Source organism: Pongo pygmaeus, chromosome 1 (genome assembly GCF_028885625.2).
Source record: "Pongo pygmaeus isolate AG05252 chromosome 1, NHGRI_mPonPyg2-v2.0_pri, whole genome shotgun sequence".
Taxonomy (NCBI): domain Eukaryota; kingdom Metazoa; phylum Chordata; class Mammalia; order Primates; family Hominidae; genus Pongo; species Pongo pygmaeus.
In genome coordinates, this window is record NC_072373.2 from 24,719,527 (window position 1) to 24,727,737 (window position 8,211).

The following is an 8,211-nucleotide window of genomic DNA, read 5'->3' on the forward strand; positions in this document are numbered from 1 at the left end:
GCAAGAGAAGATTAGCAGCCTGGCGAATTTCCTGTCTAGCCTGCTGGAGGACTGGAAGATAGTCGCCTAGAAGGCTGATGTCTGGTACAAGGTTGGGGCCCAACAAGAAGGTACATCCATATAAAAGTTCCAATGGACTATACTCTGTAGCTTCTCGAGGACAGGCTCTAATTCTAAGGAGGGCAAACGGTAAAAGTACTGTCCAGTCTTTTTTAAGTTGGAGGCTGAGCTTGGTGAGGTGTGTTTTTAAAAGACCATTAGTTCTTTCTACCTTTCCTGAAGATTGAGGACGGTAAGAGGCATGAGGGTTCCACTGGATGCCAAGGGCCTGGGAGACTGCTTGAGTGACCTAATGAAGGCCGGTCTGTTATTGCACTGTATAGAGGTGGGAAGGCCAAACCAAGGAATTATGTCTGACAGAAGGGAAGAAATGACTGCAGTGGCCTTCTCAGACCCTGTGGGAAAGGCCTCTACCCATCCAGTGAATGTATCTACCCAGACCAAAAGGTATCTTAGTTTTTTGACTCGGTGCATATGGGTAAAGTCAACCTGCCAGTCTTGGGTGGGGGCAAATTCTCGAGCTTGATGTACAGGAAAGGGAGGGGGCCTGAGATATCCCTGAGGGGTGGTAGAGTAGCAGATGGAACACTGAGAAGTAATTTCCTTGAGGATGGATTTCCATGATGGAAAAGAAATGAGAGGTTCTAAGAGACAGGCCATTGGCTTGTAACCCACAAGAAAGAGGTTATGAAAGGAAGATAAGATAGAATGAGCCTGTGAAGCAGGAAGGAGGAATTTTCCTTGATCCAAGAACCATTTGCCTTGAGTAGGAAGGGATTGATAGATAATAGTTTCAGTGGGAGAATTGGTGGGAGTGATAGACGAGAAGGAAAAAAACTGGCCATGAGGGACAGATGTGGGAATACTAGCTGCTTCTTTTGCTGCGTTATCAGCATAAGCATTGCCTTGAGCAATGGGATTTGGTGACCTCTGAGGCCCCTTGCAGTGAATGACTCTGGCTTCCTTGGGCAGTAGAGCAGCCTTAAGGAGGATTTTTATTAAGGAAGCATTGATGATGGAGGACACTTATGTAGTGACAAAACCTCTTTCTGCCCATATGACAGCATGGTGACGTAGGGAGTTTCAATGAATAGTAAGTAAAGTTGGAGGAGTCGGGGGGCAGAAAGTATATGCACCAAGTGTGAGGAGGAAAATAGATTTTGAAAGTTATGAGAGATGTAGAGAGTAAGTGGGGCATGGTTTGTGACCTTGAGGGCCTCTAGAAGTATAGAAGTATTCAAGTGGTAGCTGCCGCCTCACGTAGACATGAGGGCCAGTCTACAACTGTGAAGTTAAGTTGTTTGGATAGGAAGGTTACAGGTTGTGGGCCTGGTTCCTGTGTAAGAACTCCGACCGCATAGCCATGTATTTCAGCCGTATGTAAGAAGAAGGATTGGGACGAGTTAGGGAGTGTTAATGTGGGAGCTGTTTCTAGGACATCTTTAAGGAATGAAAAGAAGAGTGGGGAAAGGACTTAGGGTCTACGGGGTCAGTCAGGTTTTCCTTTGTGAGTTTATATAGTGGTTTAGTTATGTTGGCAAAACCTGGTATCCAAACGCAAAAGCATCCAACCATGCCTAGGAAGGAAATGAGTTGTGGCTTCGTAGAAGGGTTAGGGTTTTGGAGATTAGCTGGACATGGTTAGCAGGGAGAGCACGTGTGTTTTGATGAAGGACTATGCTGAGATAGGTAATGGATGGGAAAGAAATTTGGGCTTTAGAAGGGGATACGTGATACCCCTTTGAGAACAGATGCTGAAGGAGCAGGAGGGTATCCTGTTGGGAAGATTCATAAGAGGGGCTGCAGAGAAGAAGGTCGTCCATATATTGAATAAGGTGAGAAACAGATGGACGGAAAGAAAGTAGATCATGAGAAAGAGCTTGACTAAAGTAATGGGGGCTGTCTCTGAAGCCTTGTGGTAGTACAGTCCAGGTGAGTTGCTGAGATTGGTGGGTGTCAGGGTCAGTCCATGTGAAAGCGAAAAGAGGTTGGGATGAGGGGTACAAAGGAATAGTGGAGAGAGCTTCTTTGAGATCGAGGATGGAATAATGAGTTATGGAGGGAGGTATTGAGGATAGGAGAGTATATGGGTTTAGCACCATGGGATGGATAGGTAAGACAATTTGGTTAATAAGGTGAAGATCCTGAACCAACCTGTAAGATTTGTCCAGTTCCTGGACAGGTAGGATAAGGGAGTTGTAAGGAGGATTTGTAGGCTTTAAAAGGCCATGCTGTAACAGGAGAGTGATAACAGGCTTTAAGAGGACTTAAAGCCTGTTGTGGGGGTGGGGTGCTGGCATTGAGCAGGGTAAGGGTGATTAGGTTTTAATGGGATAAGGGGTGCCTGATCGGTCACCAAGGAGGCAATAGAGGTGTCCTATACTTGTGGATTAAGGTAGGGAGACACGAGAGGCGTTGGATTGGGCAAAAGGGCAGCAATGAGGTGTGGCTGTAGTCCAGGAATAGTCAGGGAAGCAGATAATTGAGTTAAAATGGCTCGGCCCAACAAGGGAACTGGGCAGGTGGTGATAACTAAAAAGCAGTGCATAAAAGAATGTTGTCCAAGTTGGCACCAGAGTTGGGGAGTTTTAAGGGGTCTAGAAGCCTGGCCGTCAATACCCACAACAGTTAGAGGGGCAAGGGAAACGGGCCCTTGAAAAGAAGGTAATGTGGAGTGGGTAGCCCCCGTATTGATTAAACAGGGGATGGACTTACCCTCCACTGTAAGAGTTACCCAAAGCTCAACATCGGTGATGGTCCAGGCGGCTTCTGAGGCGATCAGGCAGTGTCAGTCTTCAGCCACTAAGCCGAGGAGATCTGGGAAGGAGTCAGCCAAGGAACATTGGATTTGAGCTCCAGGAGCTTTAGGAGCAGCAGCGATGTGAGTTGGACGTCCAACTTCCAGTGGGGGCCTGCACAAATAGGGCACGGCTTAGGAGGAATCCCGGACTGTGGGCATTATGAGGCCCAGTGGCCAGACTTTTGGCATTTGAAGCAAGGTCCACGAGGAGGTTTTGAAGGAGCCCCTGGGAGCTGTGGCTTGGATGTTCTGAAGGTTTTGTATGCTGGAGATATGGTTGTGGGTTGTCTTACAGCAGAGGCAAGTGGCTGTAACTCAGAGATACATTGCGGCTTGGCAGCTTCTTCTCTGTTATTGAACACCTTGAAGGCGAGGTTTGATTAAATCCTGTTGTGGGGTTTGAGGGCCAGAATCCAACTTTTGGAGTTTTTTTCTAATGTCAGGAGTGGATTGGGTGATAAAATGCGTATTAAGGATAACGAATTCTTCTGGCCCCTCTGGGTCTAGGGCTGTAAAGCATCTAAGGGTAGCTGCCAAGCGGGCCATGAACTGGGCGGGGTTTTCATCTTTACCGTGGGTAGTTTCCTTTAACTTGTCATAATTAAAAGCTTTGTATGCTGCCTTTTTGAGCCCCTAAACTAGGCAGGAGACCATGTAATCTCACCTAGCTATACCTGGGGAATCCATCTGGTATTGCCAATGGCCATCCTCTCGGGGAACTGCTCTGGTGCCCTCTTGAAGGCGTGGCTCATGAAGCCCACAGGTGTCTGCATAGGACTGGGCTAGAAAATAAACTCTTTCTCATTCATCTGGGAAGAGGGTAGAGGTCAGGGTGACATTTAAGTCACTCCAGGTTAAATTGTAGGACTGAGTTAGATATTGGAATTCCTGTGTATATTAGTGGGGTCTGATGAGAAAGAGCCTACACACTGGCTGATTTGGAAAAGGTCTGACAGAGAAAAAGGCACATGTACCCTGACTATGCCTTCAGCTCCAGCCACCTCTCTAAGAGGAAATTGTTGGGCAGGTGGGGGAGAGCTAGTCGTGGAATGAAACTGTAAGCCAGAATGGGTGTGAGGAGGGGAGGTAATAGAAGGGTTATAAGGTGGGGGAGCAGAGGCTGTGGAAGAATTGGGGCCCGATTCAGCCTGGTGAGGAGTGGCTGGGGGAGGAGGAGAGAGGTCAGAGGGATCAGTGGAAAAGGAGGATTCAGAGGACTCTGAGCTTGGGGTGGAGACTGAAGGAGCAGATGGGAGAGAAAGAAGGAAAACCTGGGATGAGTCGCACTGGGAGCAGAGACTAGGGAGGGAGCGAAGTATAAAAAATGCCTGGATGTAAGGCACCTCAGACCATTTGACCAATTTTCAACAAAAATTATCTAGGTCTTGTAGGATAGATAAATCAAAAGTGCCATTCTCTGGCCACTTGGAACTATTGTTGAATTTGTATTGGGGCCAAGCGGTATTACAGAAGAAAATAAGACATTTAGGTTTTAGGTCAGGTGTTAGTCGAAGGGGTTTTAGGTTTTTAAGAATGCAGGCTAAGGGGGAAGAGGGAGGAATGGATGGCGGAAGGTTGCCCAGAGTGGAGAAGGTAAGTTTAAAGAGGAAGGTAGAGACACGGAGAAATGGAGGTGGGCAGCTACCAGGCTTCGGTAGGCATCCCTGACTGAGTCCTAGGTTGTAATGTGGGTGAGCAGCCAAAGCAGGCATCCCCGCAATTGACCTGCCACCAAGGGAATGTGGGTGAATGATCAAGGCAGGCGTCCCCACGGAGATCAGACACCAAGGGAAGACTGTCTTCCCAAGTCCGTGACCGACGTCGGAGTTTTTGAATGCATGGATAAAGTGTGTCTGCTTTTTGTCTCTACCAGGAAGGGAGAGAAACTGAAGTTGAAAGGAGAGAGATTGAAGGGAAGTGAGAGAGGTTAGGTAGAGAGTGAAAAAACCACTTACCTGAGTGTGAAAAACCGCTTACCAATTTGAAATTGGTGAGATGGTCCTTGGGCTGGCTGGTCTGATGAGCTGAGGTCGTAGGTGGATCTCCTCACAGAGGGAGTGTGAGGACAGGGGACTGCTCTCTGGAAGGAGTTGCCCTGTCCGGGGTTTCAGCACCAAATATTACGTGCGTCTGTATAAGAGACCACCTGAGCAGGCTTAGTGTGAGCAACAAGGCTGTTTATTCACTTGGGTGCAAGTGGGCTGAGTCTGAGAAAGGAGTCAGCGAAGAGTGGTGGGACTGTCATTGGTTCTTACAGGTTTGGGGTAGGTGGTAGAGTTAGGAGCAATTTTTTGGGGGCAGGGGATGGATGTTACAAAGTACATTCTCAAGGGCAGAGAGAATGTTACAAAGTACATTCACAATGGGGGGGGTGTGGGGGCGGGGGCGGAGGCTGTTACAAAATACATTCACAAGGGTGGAGAGGATGTTACAAAGTACATTCACAAGGGTAGGGGAGGGTGTATGTCACAGGGGCCAGGAGGATGTTACAAAGTACATTCGCAAGGACTGGGAATATCACAAAGCACATTATCACAAGGGCGGGGGAATGTCACGATGGCTTCACCATGGTGCGGCCAGCTCAGAGGACCTTACACCCTGCACATGCTCTCTTGCCTGCCACCATGTAAGACATGCCTTTGCTCCTCTTTCACCTTCTGCCATGATTGTGAGTCCATTAAACCTCTTTTTCTTTATAAATTACCCAGTCCCGGGTATGTCTTTATTAGCAGTATGAGAACAGACTAATACATACATATAACAAATCAGACCACTATCTCTACAAACAGTCCAAGAAGCCAAAAAATAACCCTGTCACAATTGACCCCAAACAGCCAGGACTTACTAATAACTGCCAACTTACCTCATTTTTGTCCCTGCTTCCAACTTAGGACCAAATGGAGAAAGCTAAATATGCACCCCTAACCAATCAATAGAATGCCCCAATTTTGATCATCGAATGCCCCAATTTTGATCAATCTGCCTTTAACCTCCCATTGCCAACAGCCTCCAATCAGGGCATGCATGAATGCCCTTTTTCCCAGTATAAAGTGTTCCCACTCCTCTGCCTTCCTTTGAGTCAATGCCAACTGCAAGTGATGGTGGCTGATTTCCTTGCTATAGTAAGCTCCAGATAAACAGCCTTTGCCTCTTCTCCCTTGAGTGGCCTTCATTTATTTCCATAACTGTTAGATCATGATCCTTATCCAGTCCTAATCAAGGTCATGTCAGGAAGTAAACATTTTCATGTTTCTGCATTGTTAGGCTTCTTCCTGAGTAAATTTTACTGGAATCTGGGTTAAAGGACAAATCTTGGAAGTTAAAGGGTAATTGGATCACCGGAGAACTCCTGAAAGATTTATCTCCCTGGAGGTACTTCCATGGAGGTATGTGTTTACATTTCAAAGGAGAGTAAGAACCAGATTCAAAGGAGAATAAAACCCAGACATGGAGCCATTCCAAGGTTGTAAACTCTGCCAAGCTTGCCTTATCTTTCCCCAGAGACATGTATTTACATTCCAAAGGGCTCTTCCCCTTCTCTTTCCAAGGAGATTTTCTTTATAGCAGAGATTTTTTTTTTTTTTTTTCTCTCAGAAAAGCTGCTGGGCAAGCTGTCCTATGTAAACTGCCAGATGGATAATTTCAGGGTTCCTCTCTTGTAGTACAAGAAGACCCCTTTATACACAGAGCCCAGCCATCTGGCCCTCATCACATCACCTCAGAAGAGGGAATAACTGGGGTGTGGGGAACTGCAGCAGTTACGGCTATAATAAGTAATAATAATTTTCCTTGATCCAGTGTGGGAAACCAGAAATATGCCATAGGAACATATGAAGGATTGTTGAGCTGAAGGCAGTGAAGAAGGAGCAGATGCAAGAAAGCTCTCTGCCCTCCCTCTATTTGCCTAAAAGCAGGACATAGATTTACAAAAACAAAAGGTATCCTGCCCCACCTTCTACTGGGAAAAGCAAAAATATTAACTATCAAAGACAACTTCGGACCCTTATTGGCCTAGAGATGATACCAGAAGAATCTACATTAACAAGCTTTACTTACTGGCCTTTATTGCCACTCATTTCCTTCCTCCAAGTTGCTGCCCTTAGAGACTCAAAGTCCTTTTCCTTTGTCTTGTCACATCCTAAAAATGTACTGTTTGAACTGGAATTCTAATGCACCTCTTTGAAAACTACTCATTCTCTGGGTGTCTCCCATGTATATATGAAATATACATGTTAATACACTTCTGTTTGTTTTCCTCTGATTTAATCTGTCTTTTGTAACAGGGTCTAATCCAGTTTAGAACCTAGGGGAGTTATTCTTTCCCTATATCAGAATCCTTATATTTTCATGCGGGATAATAGAAACAGATAAAGATATTAAAACCTTATCGACAGCTTTCCTCCCTCCATTGAAAGACTTGCCTTAAACCAAACTTCAAGTTCTCAATAAATTTGTCTTTCTTTCTCCCTTCAAGACCCTATGTAAGATGGGTCAAGGTGGCCTCCTTCACTACAGTGAGCAATAAACTCAGCTTTGCCTTATTAGTAGGTAATACGGTCAATTGCTGGGGACCTGGCAGTTGATATAACTATTCAACAAATTTTATGGGAGGTCACTGTTTTGTCGTAGCCTCTGACATGAGGCCTCAGCAGACCAGACCAAATAAGAATGCAGTCATTTTTGCCAAGTGTCACATAATCTAACTGAACTTTGAAAGGGGCCAGTTTTCCAAAAATATAGGAGATTTCAGTCAACCAGACAGTGTGATAAAGAAATCCCCTCTGTTTTATCTTTTTAAAGAAAGTAACTTTGAAACAACAGATCTGCTCTTTGTTCAGTATTTCTGCCTTCTTCAGCCATTTTCTGTCTATTGTGAAGTCGCATTCATATGCTCAGCTCCTTGAACTCATTCTATTTTCTAAAATGAGGTGTTGCCCAATTCTAGAATCACAAATAAAAGCTGGCCGGGCGCAGTGGCTCACACTTGTTAATCCCAGAACTTTGGGAGGCCGAGGCAGATAAATCTCTTGAGGTCAGGAGTTCGAGATCACCCTGGCCAACACTGTGAAAGCCCGTCTCTACTAAAAATACAAAAGTTAGCCAGGCATAGTGCTGCATGCCTATACTCCCAGCTACTAGGGAGGCTAATGCAGGAGAATCACTTGAACCTGGGAGGCAGAGGTTGCAGTGAGCCAAGATTGTGCCACTGCACTCCAGCCTGGGCGACAGAGCGAGACTCCATCTCAAAAACAATTAAAAAGTCAATTATATCTTTAAGCTAAATTTGTTATAATTTTGTCTTTTGACCATTTTGGGCAACCACAAAAGGAACCAAGGGAGACTGCTGATGA

General features: G+C 45.7%; 1 long non-coding RNA gene across 1 annotated transcript; it reads left to right on the forward strand.

Annotated features, from left to right (window-relative positions):
* Positions 1–5,462: 5,462 nt before the first annotated feature.
* LOC129028945 (uncharacterized) lies at positions 5,463–7,100 on the forward strand. Its single transcript, XR_008499707.2, has 3 exons — positions 5,463–5,528; positions 6,125–6,246; positions 6,659–7,100. It is a non-coding gene; the product is annotated as an uncharacterized LOC129028945 (long non-coding RNA).
* The last annotated feature ends 1,111 nt before the right edge of the window (positions 7,101–8,211 follow it).